Below are 23,103 nucleotides of genomic sequence, written 5' to 3' on the forward strand. Positions count from 1 at the left end.
TGTAGGGGGATATAGTACGTATATGTACTGTAGGGGATATAGTACGTATATGTACTGTAGGGGATATCGTACTTATATGTACTGTAGGGGATATCGTACTTATATGTACTGTAGGGGATATAGTACTTATATGTACTGTAGGGGGATATAGTACTTATATGTACTGTAGGGGATATAGTACTTATATGTACTGTAGGGGGATATAGTACTTATATGTACTGTAGGGGATATAGTACTTATATGTACTGTAGAGGATATAGTACTTCTATGTACTGTAGGGGATATAGTACTTCTATGTACTGTAGGGGATATAGTACTTATATGTACTGTAGGGGGATATAGTACTTATATGTACTGTAGGGGATATAGTACTTATATGTACTGTAGGGGATATAGTACTTATATGTACTGTAGAGGGATATAGTACTTCTATGTACTGTAGGGGGATATAGTACTTATATGTACTGTAGAGGATATAGTACTTCTATGTACTGTAGGGGATATAGTACTTCTATGTACTGTAGGGGATATAGTACTTATATGTACTGTAGGGGGATATAGTACTTATATGTACTGTAGGGGATATAGTACTTATATGTACTGTAGAGGGATATAGTACTTCTATGTACTGTAGGGGGATATAGTACGTATATGTACTGTAGGGGATATAGTACTTCTATGAACTGTAGGGGATATAGTACTTATATGTACTGTAGGGGATATAGTACTTATATGTACTGTAGAGGGATATAGTACTTCTATGTACTGTAGGGGGATATAGTACGTATATGTACTGTAGGGGATATAGTACTTCTATGAACTGTAGGGGATATAGTACTTATATGTACTGTAGGGGATATAGTACTTATATGTACTGTAGGGGATATAGTACTTATATGTACTGTAGGGGGATATAGTACTTATATGTACTGTAGGGGATATAGTACTTATATGTACTGTAGAGGATATAGTACTTCTATGTACTGTAGGGGATATAGTACTTCTATGTACTGTAGGGGATATAGTACTTATATGTACTGTAGGGGGATATAGTACTTATATGTACTGTAGGGGATATAGTACTTATATGTACTGTAGAGGGATATAGTACTTATATGTACTGTAGGGGGATATAGTACGTATATGTACTGTAGGGGATATAGTACTTCTATGTACTGTAGGGGATATAGTACTTATATGTACTGTAGGGGATATAGTACTTATATGTACTGTAGGGGGATATAGTACTTATATGTACTGCAGGGGATATAGTACTTATATGTACTGTAGGGGATATAGTACTTATATGTACTGTAGGGGATATAGTACTTATATGTACTGTAGGGGGATATAGTGCTTATATGTACTGTATGGGATATAGTACTTATATGTACTGTAGGGGATATAGTACTTATATGTACTGTAGGGGGATATAGTACTTATATGTACTGTAGGGGGATATAGTACTTATATGTACTGTAGAGGATATAGTACGTATATGTACTGTAGGGGGATATAGTACTTATATGTACTGTAGGGGATATAGTACTTATATGTACTGTAGGGGATATAGTACTTATATGTACTGTAGAGGGATATAGTACTTATATGTACTGTAGGGGGATATAGTGCGTATATGTACTGTAGGGGATATAGTACTTATATGTACTGTAGGGGATATAGTACTTATATGTACTGTAGGGGATATAGTACTTATATGTGCTGTAGGGGATATAGTATGTATATGTACTGTAGGGGATATAGTACTTATATGTACTGTAGGGGATATAGTACTTCTATGTACTGTAGGGGGATATAGTACTTATATGTACTGTAGGGGATATAGTGCTTATATGTACTGTAGGGGATATAGTACTTATATGTACTGTAGGGGGATATAGTACTTATATGTACTGTAGGGGATATAGTACTTCTATGTACTGTAGGGGATATAGTACTTCTATGTACTGTAGGGGGATATAGTACTTCTATGTACTGTAGGGGATATAGTGCTTATATGTACTGTAGGGGATATAGTACTTATATGTACTGTAGGGGGATATAGTACTTATATGTACTGTAGGGGATATAGTACTTATATGTACTGTAGAGGGATATAGTACTTCTATGTACTGTAGGGGGATATAGTACGTATATGTACTGTAGGGGATATAGTACGTATATGTACTGTAGGGGATATAGTACTTATATGTACTGTAGGGGATATATTACTTATATGTACTGTAGGGGGATATAGTACTTATATGTACTGTAGGGGATATAGTACTTATATGTACTGTAGGGGGATATAGTACTTATATGTACTGTAGGGGATATAGTACTTATATGTACTGTAGAGGATATAGTACTTCTATGTACTGTAGGGGATATAGTACTTCTATGTACTGTAGGGGATATAGTACTTATATGTACTGTAGGGGGATATAGTACTTATATGTACTGTAGGGGATATAGTACTTATATGTACTGTAGAGGGATATAGTACTTCTATGTACTGTAGGGGGATATAGTACGTATATGTACTGTAGGGGATATAGTACTTCTATGAACTGTAGGGGATATAGTACTTATATGTACTGTAGGGGATATAGTACTTATATGTACTGTAGGGGGATATAGTACTTATATGTACTGCAGGGGATATAGTACTTATATGTACTGTACGGGGATATAGTACTTATATGTACTGTAGGGGATATAGTACTTATATGTACTGTATGGGATATAGTACTTCTATGTACTGTAGGGGATATAGTACTTATATGTACTGTAGGGGATATAGTACTTCTATGTACTGTAGGGGGATATAGTACTTCTTTCTACTGTAGGGGATATAGTGCTTATATGTACTGTAGGGGATATAGTGCTTATATGTACTGTAGGGGGATATAGTACTTATATGTACTGTAGGGGATATAGTACTTCTATGTACTGTAGGGGATATAGTACTTCTATGTACTGTAGGGGGATATAGTACTTCTATGTACTGTAGGGGATATAGTGCTTATATGTACTGTAGGGGATATAGTACTTATATGTACTGTAGGGGGATATAGTACTTATATGTACTGTAGGGGATATAGTACTTATATGTACTGTAGAGGGATATAGTACTTCTATGTACTGTAGGGGGATATAGTACGTATATGTACTGTAGGGGATATAGTACGTATATGTACTGTAGGGGATATCGTACTTATATGTACTGTAGGGGATATCGTACGTATATGTACTGTAGGGGATATAGTACTTATATGTACTGTAGGGGGATATAGTACTTATATGTACTGTAGGGGATATAGTACTTATATGTACTGTAGGGGGATATAGTACTTATATGTACTGTAGGGGATATAGTACTTATATGTACTGTAGAGGATATAGTACTTCTATGTACTGTAGGGGATATAGTACTTCTATGTACTGTAGGGGATATAGTACTTATATGTACTGTAGGGGGATATAGTACTTATATGTACTGTAGGGGATATAGTACTTATATGTACTGTAGAGGGATATAGTACTTCTATGTACTGTAGGGGGATATAGTACTTCTATGTACTGTAGGGGATATAGTACGTATATGTACTGTAGAGGGATATAGTACTTCTATGTACTGTAGGGGGATATAGTACGTATATGTACTGTAGGGGATATAGTACGTATATGTACTGTAGGGGATATAGTACTTATATGTACTGTAGGGGATATAGTACTTATATGTACTGTAGAGGGATATAGTACTTCTATGTACTGTAGGGGGATATAGTACGTATATGTACTGTAGGGGATATAGTACGTATATGTACTGTAGGGGATATAGTACTTATATGTACTGTAGGGGATATATTACTTATATGTACTGTAGGGGGATATATTACTTATATGTACTGTAGGGGATATAGTACTTATATGTACTGTAGGGGGATATAGTACTTCTATGTACTGTAGGGGATATAGTACTTCTATGTACTGTAGAGGATATAGTACTTCTATGTACTGTAGGGGATATAGTACTTCTATGTACTGTAGGGGATATAGTACTTATATGTACTGTAGGGGGATATAGTACTTATATGTACTGTAGGGGATATAGTACTTATATGTACTGTAGAGGGATATAGTACTTCTATGTACTGTAGGGGGATATAGTACGTATATGTACTGTAGGGGATATAGTACTTCTATGAACTGTAGGGGATATAGTACGTATATGTACTGTAGGGGATATAGTACTTATATGTACTGTAGGGGGATATAGTACTTATATGTACTGCAGGGGATATAGTACTTATATGTACTGTACGGGGATATAGTACTTATATGTACTGTAGGGGATATAGTACTTATATGTACTGTATGGGATATAGTACTTCTATGTACTGTAGGGGATATAGTACTTATATGTACTGTAGGGGATATAGTACTTCTATGTACTGTAGGGGGATATAGTACTTCTTTGTACTGTAGGGGATATAGTGCTTATATGTACTGTAGGGGATATAGTGCTTATATGTACTGTAGGGGGATATAGTACTTATATGTACTGTAGGGGATATAGTACTTCTATGTACTGTAGGGGATATAGTACTTCTATGTACTGTAGGGGGATATAGTACTTCTATGTACTGTAGGGGATATAGTGCTTATATGTACTGTAGGGGATATAGTACTTATATGTACTGTAGGGGGATATAGTACTTATATGTACTGTAGGGGATATAATACTTATATGTACTGTACGGGGATATAGTACTTATATGTACTGTAGGGGATATAGTACTTATATGTACTGTATGGGATATAGTACTTCTATGTACTGTAGGGGATATAGTACTTATATGTACTGTAGGGGATATAGTACTTCTATGTACTGTAGGGGGATATAGTACTTATTTGTACTGTAGGGGATATAGTGCTTATATGTACTGTAGGGGATATAGTGCTTATATGTACTGTAGGGGGATATAGTACTTATATGTACTGTAGGGGATATAGTACTTCTATGTACTGTAGGGGATATAGTACTTCTATGTACTGTAGGGGGATATAGTACTTCTATGTACTGTAGGGGATATAGTGCTTATATGTACTGTAGGGGATATAGTACTTATATGTACTGTAGGGGGATATAGTACTTCTATGTACTGTAGGGGGATATAGTACGTATATGTACTGTAGGGGATATAGTACGTATATGTACTGTAGGGGATATAGTACTTATATGTACTGTAGGGGATATATTACTTATATGTACTGTAGGGGGATATAGTACTTATATGTACTGTAGGGGATATAGTACTTATATGTACTGTAGGGGGATATAGTACTTATATGTACTGTAGGGGATATAGTACTTATATGTACTGTAGAGGATATAGTACTTCTATGTACTGTAGGGGATATAGTACTTCTATGTACTGTAGGGGATATAGTACTTCTATGTACTGTAGGGGGATATAGTACTTCTTTGTACTGTAGGGGATATAGTGCTTATATGTACTGTAGGGGATATAGTGCTTATATGTACTGTAGGGGGATATAGTACTTATATGTACTGTAGGGGATATAGTACTTCTATGTACTGTAGGGGATATAGTACTTCTATGTACTGTAGGGGGATATAGTACTTCTATGTACTGTAGGGGATATAGTGCTTATATGTACTGTAGGGGATATAGTACTTATATGTACTGTAGGGGGATATAGTACTTATATGTACTGTAGGGGATATAATACTTATATGTACTGTAGAGGGATATAGTACTTCTATGTACTGTAGGGGGATATAGTACATATATGTACTGTAGGGGATATAGTACGTATATGTACTGTAGGGGATATCGTACTTATATGTACTGTAGGGGATATCGTACTTATATGTACTGTAGGGGATATAGTACTTATATGTACTGTAGGGGGATATAGTACTTATATGTACTGTAGGGGATATAGTACTTATATGTACTGTAGGGGGATATAGTACTTATATGTACTGTAGGGGATATAGTACTTATATGTACTGTAGAGGATATAGTACTTCTATGTACTGTAGGGGATATAGTACTTCTATGTACTGTAGGGGATATAGTACTTATATGTACTGTAGGGGGATATAGTACTTATATGTACTGTAGGGGATATAGTACTTATATGTACTGTAGGGGATATAGTACTTATATGTACTGTAGAGGGATATAGTACTTCTATGTACTGTAGGGGGATATAGTACTTATATGTACTGTAGAGGATATAGTACTTCTATGTACTGTAGGGGATATAGTACTTCTATGTACTGTAGGGGATATAGTACTTATATGTACTGTAGGGGGATATAGTACTTATATGTACTGTAGGGGATATAGTACTTATATGTACTGTAGAGGGATATAGTACTTCTATGTACTGTAGGGGGATATAGTACGTATATGTACTGTAGGGGATATAGTACTTCTATGAACTGTAGGGGATATAGTACTTATATGTACTGTAGGGGATATAGTACTTATATGTACTGTAGGGGGATATAGTACTTATATGTACTGTAGGGGATATAGTACTTATATGTACTGTAGGGGGATATAGTACTTATATGTACTGCAGGGGATATAGTACTTATATGTACTGTACGGGGATATAGTACTTATATGTACTGTAGGGGATATAGTACTTATATGTACTGTATGGGATATAGTACTTCTATGTACTGTAGGGGATATAGTACTTATATGTACTGTAGGGGATATAGTACTTCTATGTACTGTAGGGGGATATAGTACTTCTTTGTACTGTAGGGGATATAGTGCTTATATGTACTGTAGGGGATATAGTGCTTATATGTACTGTAGGGGGATATAGTACTTATATGTACTGTAGGGGATATAGTACTTCTATGTACTGTAGGGGATATAGTACTTCTATGTACTGTATGGGGATATAGTACTTCTATGTACTGTAGGGGATATAGTGCTTATATGTACTGTAGGGGATATAGTACTTATATGTACTGTAGGGGGATATAGTACTTATATGTACTGTAGGGGATATAGTACTTATATGTACTGTAGAGGGATATAGTACTTCTATGTACTGTAGGGGGATATAGTACGTATATGTACTGTAGGGGATATAGTACGTATATGTACTGTAGGGGATATCGTACTTATATGTACTGTAGGGGATATCGTACTTATATGTACTGTAGGGGATATAGTACTTATATGTACTGTAGGGGGATATAGTACTTATATGTACTGTAGGGGATATAGTACTTATATGTACTGTAGGGGGATATAGTACTTATATGTACTGTATGGGATATAGTACTTATATGTACTGTAGAGGATATAGTACTTCTATGTACTGTAGGGGATATAGTACTTATATGTACTGCAGGGGATATAGTACTTATATGTACTGTACGGGGATATAGTACTTATATGTACTGTAGGGGATATAGTACTTATATGTACTGTAGGGGATATAGTACTTCTATGTACTGTAGGGGATATAGTACTTATATGTACTGTAGGGGATATAGTACTTCTATGTACTGTAGGGGGATATAGTACTTCTTTGTACTGTAGGGGATATAGTGCTTATATGTACTGTAGGGGATATAGTGCTTATATGTACTGTAGGGGGATATAGTACTTATATGTACTGTAGGGGATATAGTACTTCTATGTACTGTAGGGGATATAGTACTTCTATGTACTGTAGGGGGATATAGTACTTCTATGTACTGTAGGGGATATAGTGCTTATATGTATTGTAGGGGATATAGTACTTATATGTACTGTAGGGGGATATAGTACTTATATGTACTGTAGGGGATATAGTACTTATATGTACTGTAGAGGGATATAGTACTTCTATGTACTGTAGAGGGATATAGTACGTATATGTACTGTAGGGGATATAGTACGTATATGTACTGTAGGGGATATCGTACTTATATGTACTGTAGGGGATATCGTACTTATATGTACTGTAGGGGATATAGTACTTATATGTACTGTAGGGGGATATAGTACTTATATGTACTGTAGGGGATATAGTACTTATATGTACTGTAGGGGGATATAGTACTTATATGTACTGTAGGGGATATAGTACTTATATGTACTGTAGAGGATATAGTACTTCTATGTACTGTAGGGGATATAGTACTTCTATGTACTGTAGGGGATATAGTACTTATATGTACTGTAGGGGGATATAGTACTTATATGTACTGTAGGGGATATAGTACTTATATGTACTGTAGAGGGATATAGTACTTCTATGTACTGTAGGGGGATATAGTACTTCTATGTACTGTAGGGGATATAGTACTTCTATGTACTGTAGGGGATATAGTACTTATATGTACTGTAGGGGATATAGTACTTATATGTACTGTAGGGGATATAGTACTTATATGTACTGTAGGGGGATATAGTACTTATATGTACTGTAGGGGATATAGTACTTATATGTACTGTAGAGGGATATAGTACTTCTATGTACTGTAGGGGGATATAGTACGTATATGTACTGTAGGGGATATAGTACGTATATGTACTGTAGGGGATATCGTACTTATATGTACTGTAGGGGATATCGTACTTATATGTACTGTAGGGGATATAGTACTTATATGTACTGTAGGGGGATATAGTACTTATATGTACTGTAGGGGATATAGTACTTATATGTACTGTAGGGGGATATAGTACTTATATGTACTGTATGGGATATAGTACTTATATGTACTGTAGAGGATATAGTACTTCTATGTACTGTAGGGGATATCGTACTTATATGTACTGCAGGGGATATAGTACTTATATGTACTGTACGGGGATATAGTACTTATATGTACTGTAGGGGATATAGTACGTATATGTACTGTATGGGATATAGTACTTCTATGTACTGTAGGGGATATAGTACTTATATGTACTGTAGGGGATATAGTACTTCTATGTACTGTAGGGGGATATAGTACTTCTTTGTACTGTAGGGGATATAGTGCTTATATGTACTGTAGGGGATATAGTGCTTATATGTACTGTAGGGGGATATAGTACTTATATGTACTGTAGGGGATATAGTACTTCTATGTACTGTAGGGGATATAGTACTTCTATGTACTGTAGGGGGATATAGTACTTCTATGTACTGTAGGGGATATAGTGCTTATATGTACTGTAGGGGATATAGTACTTATATGTACTGTAGGGGGATATAGTACTTATATGTACTGTAGGGGATATGGTACTTATATGTACTGTAGAGGGATATAGTACTTCTATGTACTGTAGAGGGATATAGTACGTATATGTACTGTAGGGGATATAGTACGTATATGTACTGTAGGGGATATCGTACTTATATGTACTGTAGGGGATATCGTACTTATATGTACTGTAGGGGATATAGTACTTATATGTACTGTAGGGGGATATAGTACTTATATGTACTGTAGGGGATATAGTACTTATATGTACTGTAGGGGGATATAGTACTTATATGTACTGTAGGGGATATAGTACTTATATGTACTGTAGAGGATATAGTACTTCTATGTACTGTAGGGGATATAGTACTTCTATGTACTGTAGGGGATATAGTACTTATATGTACTGTAGGGGGATATAGTACTTATATGTACTGTAGGGGATATAGTACTTATATGTACTGTAGAGGGATATAGTACTTCTATGTACTGTAGGGGGATATAGTACTTCTATGTACTGTAGGGGATATAGTACTTCTATGTACTGTAGGGGATATAGTACTTCTATGTACTGTAGGGGATATAGTACTTATATGTACTGTAGGGGATATAGTACTTATATGTACTGTAGGGGGATATAGTACTTATATGTACTGCAGGGGATATAGTACTTATATGTACTGTAGGGGGATATAGTACTTATATGTACTGTAGGGGATATAGTACTTATATGTACTGTAGGGGATATAGTACTTATATGTACTGTAGGGGGATATAGTGCTTATATGTACTGTAGGGGATATAGTACTTATATGTACTGTAGGGGATATAGTACTTATATGTACTGTAGGGGGATATAGTACTTATATGTACTGTAGGGGGATATAGTACTTATATGTACTGTAGAGGATATAGTACTTATATGTACTGTAGGGGGATATAGTACTTATATGTACTGTAGGGGATATAGTACTTATATGTACTGTAGGGGATATAGTACTTACATGTACTGTAGAGGGATATAGTACTTATATGTACTGTAGGGGGATATAGTGCGTATATGTACTGTAGGGGATATAGTACTTATATGTACTGTAGGGGATATAGTACTTATATGTACTGTAGGGGATATAGTACTTATATGTACTGTAGGGGGATATAGTACTTATATGTACTGCAGGGGATATAGTACTTATATGTACTGTAGGGGGATATAGTACTTATATGTACTGTAGGGGATATAGTACTTATATGTACTGTAGAGGGATATAGTACTTATATGTACTGTAGGGGGATATAGTACTTATATGTACTGTAGGGGATATAGTATACTTATATGTACTGTAGGGGATATAGTACTTATATGTACTGTAGGGCAGTGGTTCTCAAACTGTGGTACGCGTACCTGGCTGGCGTACCTGGCTGGCGCTGCACTGATGGCTGCCTTTCTGATCGTTCCGTCGAGACTGTGCTTTCTTTTGTTAATTTTTATAGTATTAGGAGTTTTATTTGCACCAACTGTTGGTGCATTATATGTGTATGACCGTCAGTCAATCATTGACATTGGATTAAGGAAAACTTACCGTTTGGATTGCTCTCTGGATCGGATCGCTGAACAGCAGAAATGGCCCGCCGAGATCCTTTGTTGTGGCCATGGCCAAGACCAGGAGAAGCCGCCGCGAAGACGTGGAAAGAGAGCCGGGGTCCGAAACAGACTGAGGTCCAAACGACACAGAACCACATTGCCCAGCATATTGTTGGCCAATGTGCAATCGATAGGAAATAAACTGGATGACATCAGAGCACGGATCCAATTCCAGAGGGACATTCGGGATTGTAACGTCCTCTGTTTCACAGAAACTTGGCTGAGTCCAGATGTCCCGAATCACGCAATAGAACCGGCAGACCACTTCTTCGTTCTCCGCAAGGACCGGACGGCAGAAGAGTCACTAAGGACGAAGGGAGGCGGCATTGCCTTCATGATAAACAAGGAGTGGTGCGATTTAGGCAACACAAAGGAACTGTCTAACCACTGCTCCCCAGACCTGGAGTTTATCACGATAAAATGTCGACCCTTCTTCCTCCCAAGAGAGTTAACGTCCATCATCCTCATCGGAGTGTACATTCCACCACACGCGAACACTGGGGTCGCACTTTCAAAACTTCACGACGAGGTAAACAAACTCCAGGCAGCTAATGTAGACGCTGCCATTTTGGTTTTGGGTGATTTCAACAGCGCGCGTCTTAAAAAGGTGCTGCCGAATTTCTATCAGCATGTGACCTGTCCCACCAGAGGCGAGAACATATTAGACCATGTATACTCGCAATTTAAGAATGGGTACAAGTCACAGGCTCTTAGTCCATTCGGTAAAAGCGATCACGCCGCAATATTTCTTTTGCCAAAGTACAAACAAAGTCTCAAGCGAACGCCGGTGGTCTCGCGAGAGGTTAAGCGTTGGGCCGTGACGTCAGAGGAGTCACTCCAAGCTGTACTGGAATGCACAGACTGGAGTGTATTCCGTGATAACACAGCCAATATTAACGAATACACCGAAACGGTGATTGACTATGTCTGTACTCAGGTAGAAGAAACAATCCCCTCCACCAAAATTTAAATCTACCCAAATCAAAAGCCCTGGGTAGACAAATCCGTCCGTGAGGCTCTGAAAGTGCGCACATCAGCATACAACACCGGGCTGGTGACAGGCAACATGGAAGAACACAAGATGGCAAGATACAACGTCAGGAGAGCAGTAATAGAGGCAAAACGGCGTTACAGGGATAAAGTTGAACTTCAGTTTGAACAGGCTGACTCTAGAGGCATGTGGCAGGGCCTCAGAACAATGACAGACTACAAAGGCACCCCCCTCAAACTGAACAGTGACATCTCCTTAGCAAATGATCTCAATTCCTTCTATGCGAGGTTTGAGGCTGTGAATAACAACACCAGCCTACAAACCACGGCAATGGGGGGGGGGGGGTCTGCTGATGGAGACTCAGTGTTCAGGGTAACAGAGCATGAGGTGAGACGGATCTTTAAAAAAGTGAATATCAGGAAGGCAGCAGGACCGGACAACATCCCCGGCCGCGTCCTAAAAGTCTGTGCCGACCAACTGGCCCCGGTATTCACTGACATCTTCAACCTGTCCTTGGAACAGGCTGTCATCCCCACCTGTCTGAAGAAGTCCACCATCATCCCTGTACCCAAAATATCTACGCCCGCTTGCCTCAACGACTACCGCCCTGTAGCCCTCACCTCCATAGCCATGAAGTGCTTTGAGAAGCTAGTGAAGGGCTACATCTGTTCCTCCCTCCCCATCAACCTGGACCCTCTGCAATTTGCATATCGCCCCAACAGGTCCACGGAGGACGCCATAGCCCATGTGCTGCACACAGCAGCATCACACCTGGACAAGAGGCAGGGGAACTATGTGAGAATGCTGTTCATCGACTACAGCTCAGCATTCAATACCATAGTCCCCTCCAAACTCATAGCCAAGCTCAGGGACCTGGGCTTGAACTATGACCTGTGCCAGTGGGTCTTGGACTTCCTGACGGGCAGACCCCAGGTGGTAAGAGCCGGCAACTGCACCTCCTCATCCATCACGCTCAACATAGGGGCCCCCCAGGGCTGTGTTCTGAGCCCCCTCCTCTACTCCCTGTACACACATGACTGCGTAGCACAGCGGAACAACAACACCATCATCAAATTTGCTGATGACACAGTAGTGGTGGGCCTGATCTCTGCCAACGACGAAAGGGCCTACCTGGAAGAGGTAGAGAACATGTCACAGTGGTGTCAGGAGAACTGCCTCTCCCTGAACGTCAGCAAAACAAAAGAGATGATTGTGGACTTCAGGAGGTCGGGGGTCAAGGACTACAGCCCCCTCAGCATCGACGGGGCACCGGTTGAGAGAGTGAACAGTTTCAAGTACCTCGGAGCCCACATATCCGAGGACTTGACATGGACCACACACATTTACAGTGTTGTGAAGAAGGCACGACAACGCCTCTACTTCCTCAGGCGCCTAAGGAAGTTCCAAGTCAGTCAGAAGATCCTTAGGAACTTCTACTCATGTACAATAGAGAGCATCCTGACCGGCAACATCACCTCCTGGTTTGGGAATAGCACTGCACAAGACCGTAGCAGACTACAAAGAGTGACACGTTCAGCCGAACGCACAATTGGAGGGGGGCTTCCCACCCTCCAGAACATTTACAACAAGCGGTGCAAGGGGAAGGCTAAGAGAATTATTAAGGACTCGAGCCACCCGAACAACTGCCTCTTTGAACTGCTGCGGTCAGGCAAGCGATACCGGAGTCTTAAGGCGAGCACAGAAAGACTCAGAAGAAGCTTCTATCCCCAGGCCATCAGGCTGCTAAACGAACAATAATCGCTAAACGAACAATAATCACTATGCAACAACCATCAAATGCACACAGCACACACACCCACACGCACACACTCACTCAAACAAACAACACACTGCAGCACCCACTCTCCACACTTTAGATCACACAAACACACTTACACTTTATATTTATTGATAAAGGATTTGCACTACAACTCGTACACCTACTGTGAATTGTACATAAATTGCACCTCGTCCCATTTCTCCATTTCTGCCTTGCACTATATAGTATTGTATATTAGTACACTGCACAGTATTGTATATTGTATGGTAACTACGTCTATTCTGCATCGAACATTGTACATATGTCTAAACTGAACACTGTGACCTCTTTTTTTACTTCTAATTTTACTATGTTTTTATTTCATACTTATCTTGTCTTGCACAGTCTCTGGAGCGCAACAGTAAGAAGCATTTTGTACAAAAGTATTCTGTACTTCTGTATGACAACTATTAAAGAAACTTGAAACTTGAACTAGTGGTACTTGGTGGTACTGCTGGTGGTACTTGAAAACATTTACAAAAAAGCAAAAAAAAAAAAAAAAAATCTTCTTTTTTTTAGGCCACTGAACTTAGAATCAGGCCAGGCCAGTGTTTCTGGTTGCGCGGCGCGATAGTTAGATAAGTGGGGAACAACCAGGAGATCACTGTGACAGAGAGTAATGCAGTCTAAACAGTCATACATCTTTAATTCAACTTCAGCCCTGATCATAACCATTTATTTTTTGATTTTTTGTAATGTCAGATAAAAAAAGAAGTACTCCCACTTTTCTGCTTTTCTGAAAAGAGTTGGTGTTAAATCTGACATTACAAAAAATCCATCAAAATCTGTGTTGCTGCTAATCATTGACACACGCCTATAGCCTGTAATAATCCCCCCCAGAAAAATGTACTTTGCATTTGATATATTGAAAATATTTTACTTTTTTTGTGTTTTTTTTAACAATAATTTGTGATGCCATCACACAAACTGGCATTTAAAGGGTAAACATTCAAAAATGTATTGAATATGTGTTTTCTTTTCTTTTTTACAATAATTTGTGATGCTCATCACAAACACTGGCATTTAAAGGGTAAACATTCAAAAATTCCTGCACCAGAATGCAGGAAATTAAGTTTTTGTAACAAAATAATTGTGTGTGTGTGTGTGTGTGTGTGTGTGTGTGTGTGTGTGTGTGTGTGTGTGTGTGTGTGTGTGTGTGTGTGTGTGTGTGTGTGTGTGTGTGTGTGTGTGTGTGTGTGTGTGTGTGTGTGTGTGTGTGTGTGTGTGTGTGAGAGAATGACGGACAATTGCTTGCTGTGTGAGAGAGAGAGAGAGAGAGAGAGAGAGAGAGAGAGAGAGAGAGAGAGAGAGAGAGAGAGAGAGAGAGAGAGAGAGATAGAGATAGAGGGAATTAAGTACATTTGCTGAAATACAGTTGTTCTTAATTTTCTCACTTGCTATGTGAGAATGTTAGTTATTATGTTCTCAATGCCCCTTGCATTGTATGAGTTGTGTGGAAGCGTTTGCTAGTTCTAGTGCTATCCCTTTGTACATTGTGGCTGTGTCTGACAAAAGTTAACAATAAATAATGGTATTAGGAATACATTTGCCTCCTGCGTGAACTGTGCATAGCTGAATAGACTGTATTTTAATGCCGGTCATATGGTGGTACTTGGAGAGCCAGCTACGTTCTCAGGTGGTACTTGGTGTAAAAAGTTTGAGAACCACTGCTGTAGGGGATATAGTACTTATATGTACTGTTCTGAAGGTCCAGATTAACATTAAAAGTCTGCGTTTATTATTTTGTATAACTTGTATATTGTTTATATATATAAGATATATATTGATAAGGCATATTCTTTTATTGACCTTGAAAGATGAGGAGAGGGTGTTAGCAATCACATATTTATTACAGAGTGAATATTCAATATTACAGAGTATTTACACAAACAGCTGAGAGTGGAGAGTTCAACTTAGCTTTGGTGAAGGCCGAGCAGAAGTCTGTCTGGTCCGAATCACATTGTCATTTTTATAGTCAGCTGGTTGGTGTTCTGAGCGAATGAGGTGGCTTTCTTCCAAATTAGCATGAAGAAAGGTTCAGGCCTTTAAACAATGTCTATATAAGGTAAACAGTTGAAATGACAAGGGTCTAGAATTACATCTGTCTCCTGGTAGTTTCAGACAGCTGGGGTCATGGTGACACATATGCCTGTTTTAATACCATATCATAATAACACATTTTAATGGTACACACATTTGTAGATATCTTATGGTTCTTACCATAGATAAATGGATTGATTCATAGGTATTATACATTATTCTAGATCCTGACAATGCTCCCTGTCAGTGGTCAGCCAAAACCGTCACCTCATCAGTTCTTGGGGCTGTGTGGCTTTTTACCAACAGCTGCACTGACCCTTCCGGTAAAATAATAGATTGTGACACCTCAGTTTGGCCACAGAATAGGAAGACATGAATACATGTATCTAGGGACATAAATAAATAGATTTTATCCCACAATCCCCCCTTTCACATCATTAATGATGTGAACAACCTAAAGATATAAAACAAAATGACCAAAACTCTCAGAACACCAACCATAATGATATGGAAAAAACCTCCAACCCTTTGTATGAGCGCGAAAACCCCTGCGACCAGTCGTTACTTTTGCAGGGGAAACTCTTACTCACCATCCCACTGGCCTTAGCGATCGTATTCCTCAGAATACACAAAGGGTGAGACTGCATAAGCAGTAGAACATAAGGCATAAAACTGAACAATAAGAGCATCAATAGTACACAATAAGAGCATCAATAGTACAGTTGTATAACACATCCATAATACAAGGAAATAAACACTGGCTCTATAAATCATCAAGGAAAAGGGAATGGAAAAAAGGGGACCCTCATAGTTATGTATTGAAATAAAATACCACCCCCCTTTTGCGTGGTGAATCAAAATATAGCAATGACAATCAATATGAGGAGAACTTTCATTCACTCAAAAATTTCTTTCATTTTACCAGTAGGGCAAGCCTGGGGTGGAAAAATGTTCCGGAGTCTTTATTGACTTCCCATCTGGTTCACTTTCATACTTTTCATACTCACTTTCAATCGATGTAAACCTTTGTATGCGACAGTGATATCTGTTTCCAAATTTAAATGAAAAGGCATAAATAGACTACATCTGCTTACCTATGTACTGATAATATAACGTATATAACTCATATCATAACTGGTTGCGTCAGTTTAATTCATATAACATATCAAATATCGGATTCCAGGGGCAGAGACATTTTTATGAATGAAATATATCCTATGATCTCCTTCTTGTTATAGTATAGTCTTCTGCTGTTGATAACATATATACTGTATGTAACTCCTGCAATGTAGTTGAGGGTCCAAGGTCACTGGTGATGAAGGGTCCATAGCAAAAGTGGTCAACATTGTTCTTTTCACAGTCTAGCATGTGTTGTGGCCGCTCTTACTCACACCATACTCCTTTCCCAAGTCTGCAATCTGCGGGAGACAACATCTTTTCCCCCTTCATGTATTTGCCGCTGCTTCATGCTGAATGTAGCAAGGCGGTCACTCCATGTGACACCGGGCTGTGTCCAGGCTGGAGACGTCCACGAGTGAAGAGTAGTCCGGGGTTGTGTGATCCACGGTGGTGAAGCCTCCCTCGGATGGGGAGTGGCAGGGGCACAGGCCTCATATCCAGCCTCGGTGATGATCTGATGAGCCTCAGGTGTGTAGGTTGACCAGGTAGATGGCGTGGAGAGGAGGGACAGGAAGCTGCCCCTATAAGGGCGTGGAGACTGCTGCCAGACAGGGGAGAGAGAGAGAGAGAGAGCCTGGCTGTGGCTGTAACATGTATCGGATTCTTCTCCCTCCGGTGAGCCAAATGTTCTAGATGTGTGATGACACTAGCAATGGAGCAACCAAACGTTTCTTGGTCCTTTTCCTCTGGGCAGGTAGTGGCTCCTCAGCTAATTTGATTATATTCTTGAACCATTCAGGATTGACCTCTGAACTTGTTCATTATTTTGTTGAGTACTAAACCAACCTATAAGTCTAGTAAATATAGTCAAGTAGCCACCATTAATTAGGAACTATTTTCCATAAAGTCTCCTATTGTGGCATTCTCTGTCTATATATTCTTAATTTTCTAAATTAATCTAATTTAGTATCTGTCCCTGGAATCCCCCCCCCCCCCTTTAAATTTACCTTAAATTTACTCCCACTGAAAACAGTAACCCGAGAATTTAATCTAAACTGCGCGGTAACGGAACAACCATGTCAAATTATTATTGTTAATATTATTCTAATCGTTCTCCTCCTTTCCATCTCTTTTTCCAATGATGTAATCAAATTGAACCTATCAATAAACAAATGTAAAAAGGTGCTATACAATACTCTCCTCACACTCTTTACTTTCAAGCTTCCTCAATTTTTCAAAAGCAGAAGGAACAAAACAAATAAGATACACATTGAAACACTTATTAATGACTCACTTAAAGAAACAAACAGACAGACAAACAGAGCACAATAAGGTAATTCAGGATTTACCCCCCTTTCGTGATGGCCTTATTATTTAAACCTAGTAAATGAAATTATCCCTGTGGTTTTATCCTATTTTAAATGTATTCTTTTTCCAAGCATCGCAATACCGGTTTTAATTAAAATAACTTAATTTTGGCCAAAATTAGGTAATATCAATTATTTTATCTGTCTTCTAATTTGTATCGGAACCAAGTCTTAAGATATGGAATTATAGGACAGGATGATAGGATGCACTTTTTGATTGATTACCCGATCCATGAAAACCCTAAATTCAACTGCAGTATACCTTTTCCCCAAAAAGAGAGTGACATCGATCGTGCCATGACTACCAGAATGGTCTAATCTAAAGGAGACCAGGTCCCTGGACACTGGTCAGCTGCTGTTGTCAACCAGCCTTAAACCCAAACACCTATGCTAATGTTGACTTACAGTATTTACCCCCTAATCAGAACCCCTCTTTTACCCTGTTTTAATGAACAATTGGACCAGTATAGTAAGTTAGGATGGGCCAGTATGGGTAGGAGAGTTTTTGATGAACCAGTACAGGTAGGTTAGTTTGGATCTTTTCCGGCCAGAATAGAGGCTAAACACGCCCCTTTAACTTGAATTTGGTTGCCGGCGGCCATCTTTTCACCAGAAAATCCTAGCTCCACTGTAGTCATGAATTTTTGGACTCGTCCAGACAAAACGTCTTGATAATTGTTCCCTTGAAAGGACATTCGTTTTTTGGTAGAAAGAAAATGTTGAACCAAAGCGGTACTGTCTGACAATATAACGTCCATCCCTGACATGGTTTGAACATGCAGGGCAAGCGAGAGAGAGGCAGGACAACAACTGACTACTTCCATTGTAGTCCATCATATTCATACATCCCTTATCAATAGTCCCCCAGAGCTGTCATTCCGTGTCAACCGGGTTGAACACTTCATAATGAGATTTAACTATGCAAAGAATGACAGCATCTAATCAGTACAACAGGAAGCCGTCAATATATAAATTATGATGTAAATCACTTATCCGCAATGCACTACTTACTCACAGTTGATCTAAAAATATACTCAATTACTTTCTGTCACTCAATTGTCAACCACTCATCCATTTATCAATCAGACACCCCATTCATCAAGTCAGCAGTCAATACTCAATCAATCAATCCACCCATCAAAGTTGTGCTTCTATTGGTTGTAACTTAATAGGCCAGATTAATGAATTATATTTTATATGTTAATATCGATTATTGTTTACATTTACATTACATTAAAGCCAAGAGATACTATTATTTACGTCCATCGTCACATTAGTTGGTAGAAATACAAGTTCCAGAATGCCTTGCGTCTATTTGTCTGCTCAGAGCTAGAGAGACACACAGGCGCTTGTGCACGCAGACCACACCCCTCCGAGGATAGTGTATTGGAACTTGACGTTTGGACAATCTATTATTTTTGGGAAGTAGTTATTCTACACGTCTATCTTTTGTCCTTTAAACTTCTATTAATTTCCCAGGCCCTCTTTTAAACAAACACTCACCTTAACACTAACTTTAAGCACTTTAACACTACATTTTATTTATCTATTATTGAAGAGATTTGTACTATATTCATAACCCATTTGCACCTTACCTTAAAGTTTTGTATTGTCTGCATAATTGTACCTCACTGTATTTAGATTTTAAGTCATACTTCAGATTGTATTTTGTATTGTATAGTATACCGTATCTTCTCTAATATTGGACAGGTCTTGTATTTACCTCAGCTGCAAAGAGCACCAGGCCTTTAGAGGCCTATATAAGAGGCAGGCCTTAATTTCATTTATTTAGACTAACATTATTTAAATATTGATTAATGTAATTCACACACTGAAGTTGGAGAGTAGGGAAAACCGTTAATGTGGTCAGAGTGTAGTGGGAACGGTAGAGAGGGACATCGCTTAACCCGCATTTTCCAAGAGTTTATCTCATTCTGTATCTCGGGTCACGGCATGATCATGCGACCTTGTATTGGAAGCCGGCCTATATTTATTTTGTCTGCATTTATCAAAGAGGCCCGTCCTCTCCACTATTAGAGGATTTACGGCATTCCTTTTCTACTCACTGTTTTCTATACTGTAAAAAGCACACTCTCCGGGGCAAGCATTTTACCGTAAAGTACATGTATTTTATTGTGATAAGTGATAAACAAACAGCCTTAAAAGTCTATTAAATTAACTAAGGGTTATCGAGTTTATTCAGCATAGCATGACTAATGTCCTATTTTGTGTGATTTTATTACTGCACCTTAAGTTTGAGTCAGAATTTTGTATGCATATACAATAAAGTATAATCTAATCTAATCTAATGGCGGGACCATAAATGTATTAAAATTTACTGGTGCATTTCACAGAATACTACGGCACTCTGTGTGTGTGGCTTCCCCATGCACGCAGCCAGAGGAGGCGGACCAATTTGATTCTGGTGACTGGAGCCATGTTGATTTAGCTCACAACATAGATTAAACTGCAATTGCAAATATAATTCTTACGAATGGGAGGTGCAGTGCAACCGTGCAAAGCTTGGCCATATATTTCTGTCTAATAAAGCTGTGTACGGCGAGCATTTTGATTGCAGTGTTGAAATAACTTTAAACAATTTTATTCCTAAAACATATGGTTTGGCTTGATTTATGGTGACATAAGATGCTTATGATATAATAATTTAAACGACTACGGTTTGAGGTCTCTATTTTACCATTCATATTACATTGGACACAAATATATATTCTAAAGCTGGATTCTAATACAGAAAAGGTATTCATATTATTTCAGTTCTTTATTTTGTCCAGTATGACCTGAAAAGAGCAATTATTTTGTTATATAAATAATAATAAGGTTTCATCCATTTGGTTAGGAGAGATGATTGTCCTTCTCTTTAGAAACCACAACTTGCTCCTCACACGTGACCGACCCATTCACTTCACACACTTGCACACTGGTTACCTTCCGGGCATTCTAAAATCCACACATGCAGTATTTCGGTGCGCATCTGTCACAGATTTCTAGGAAGTTCTTGATAATGAAAGATTTAGCCACACGTCGCTTATTGTAGTACCGCGGAATAGGAGGTTATTTAACATTTAAAAGGCTAAATAAATTCTTAATTGTAGTTGCGAGAGGCAGTGTTAGTGTGTGTTATTCTGGTTAGCCGGACCCCGATCCCCTCTCTTAAACTCGGATGATATTTGCGCGAATGGTCCACTCTGATTATGTTTCCACATATCATATATTGGCGCAGTTAGCCTGCTTGTTTGGCACGGGGGGGCAGACGCTGCGGCAGAACACCCCATCCTCCAGACGCGATTAAATATAGTTTAAAAAATAAAAAGCGAAATGTGACTTCTGTTTTAGCTAGAGGCGCTGTGGCCTGACGACAGCTGCGTCTGACGTCCACAAATACAACCAAAACACAATAATGGATCTAGCCCCCACCACCACCTCCTGTTGCGAGGGGGGCGATTGGAAAACGACGGAAATAAATGTTTTGAGTGATGGGACCAGCGAAAAAAGAGAACCGTTAATGTCACGACTCACTAGCACAACCATTCAAATGTGCGCCTATTGCTATAATCCTCATGTCATTGCACAAACCCCCAACAGGAACCTTATATAATGTTATTTACAGACTGTAAAGGATCCAATTTAGTTTCCTAATTATAATTTTATAAGGGAACTTGGATTTCCAATGTTTTAGTTATACGGTGTAATTATCTATGGCCCTGGGACTTTTACTTTGTTAAACCGGAAGCTTGCTGTGTGCTCAATTTAGCAAGGCTAAACTCTGGTTTGGCTGGCTTGTGTCAGAGTGGAAGTACGTTTGAAGAATAAAGTGTGACAGCGTGAAAAGTTACGACGGGCACCGGAAGTTATGTTGTTGTTGGATATACGCAAGCGAACAGTTGTATGGACTCTTAACAAGCGAGTGTTTTGGACATGTATGTACGTTTTGGTACAACCCGGGTGTGATCATTGACTCACACTCACACATAACAGAAGTCCATATTAACATTGTTTACACCGACTGTGAAAGGGTGATTTTGAAGAATACAGGGGAGGTGTGAGGTGTCTGAGGTGAGTGACATCTGATACTCCCTGTTATGAGATCGTATTACTTGTGGCGCAAATAACTGCTTTTCATGCTTACAGTGTATACACACTGACTTACTGCACTGAGCCATGCTCAAAATAACTAATAAAACAAGGTTTGATTAGTGGCTATTCAATTAACTAAGGAGCTTTTTGACATTCATTCACGATTAAATTGTTCCCGGGATCTTCTATTCAAACACAGGCTAGACAAAAAACAATTTCCACATTTATTCACACCCACCATGCATTCCAGACTCATACGGTCATACCATGAATCTCACTGTCATGCTATAGATGTGTGTTCCTATATGTAATCTGTTTGCACTATAGGCTAATGGCAATAATGCCCTGTGTGTGTGTGTGTGTGTGTGTGTGTGTGTGTGTGTGTGTGTGTGTGTGTGTGTGTGTGTGTGTGTGTGTGTGTGTGTGTGTGTGTGTGTGTGTGTGTGTGTGTGTGTGTGTGTGTGTGTGTGCTTGCTTGTTAGAAAAGACAACAATTTATGCCAACTTATGCCAATTCGCCAGTCAAGCCTATGCTATTCCCCCCTTTCCCCTGTGTAAATCTTGAAACCTCTGAATGCTTTTGACTTCAATTCTATTAATATTTGATAGAATCAAATACATCAAGAATGTCTATTTCATCCAGTCTTTCTTGTTGAGATTTGTCTTTTAACCCACCCTTCCCTAATCACTGCAATGTGATCTGATCTTGAGAACTCCATGAGTTTTCAAGGCATAGACACTGTTAGGTTTAAAAACCACTGCTTCTGAGCCATTGCTCACACC

This window comes from Notolepis coatsorum (genome assembly GCF_963971535.1).
Source record: "Notolepis coatsorum genome assembly, contig: SCAFFOLD_129, whole genome shotgun sequence".
Taxonomy (NCBI): Eukaryota; Metazoa; Chordata; class Actinopteri; order Aulopiformes; family Paralepididae; genus Notolepis; species Notolepis coatsorum.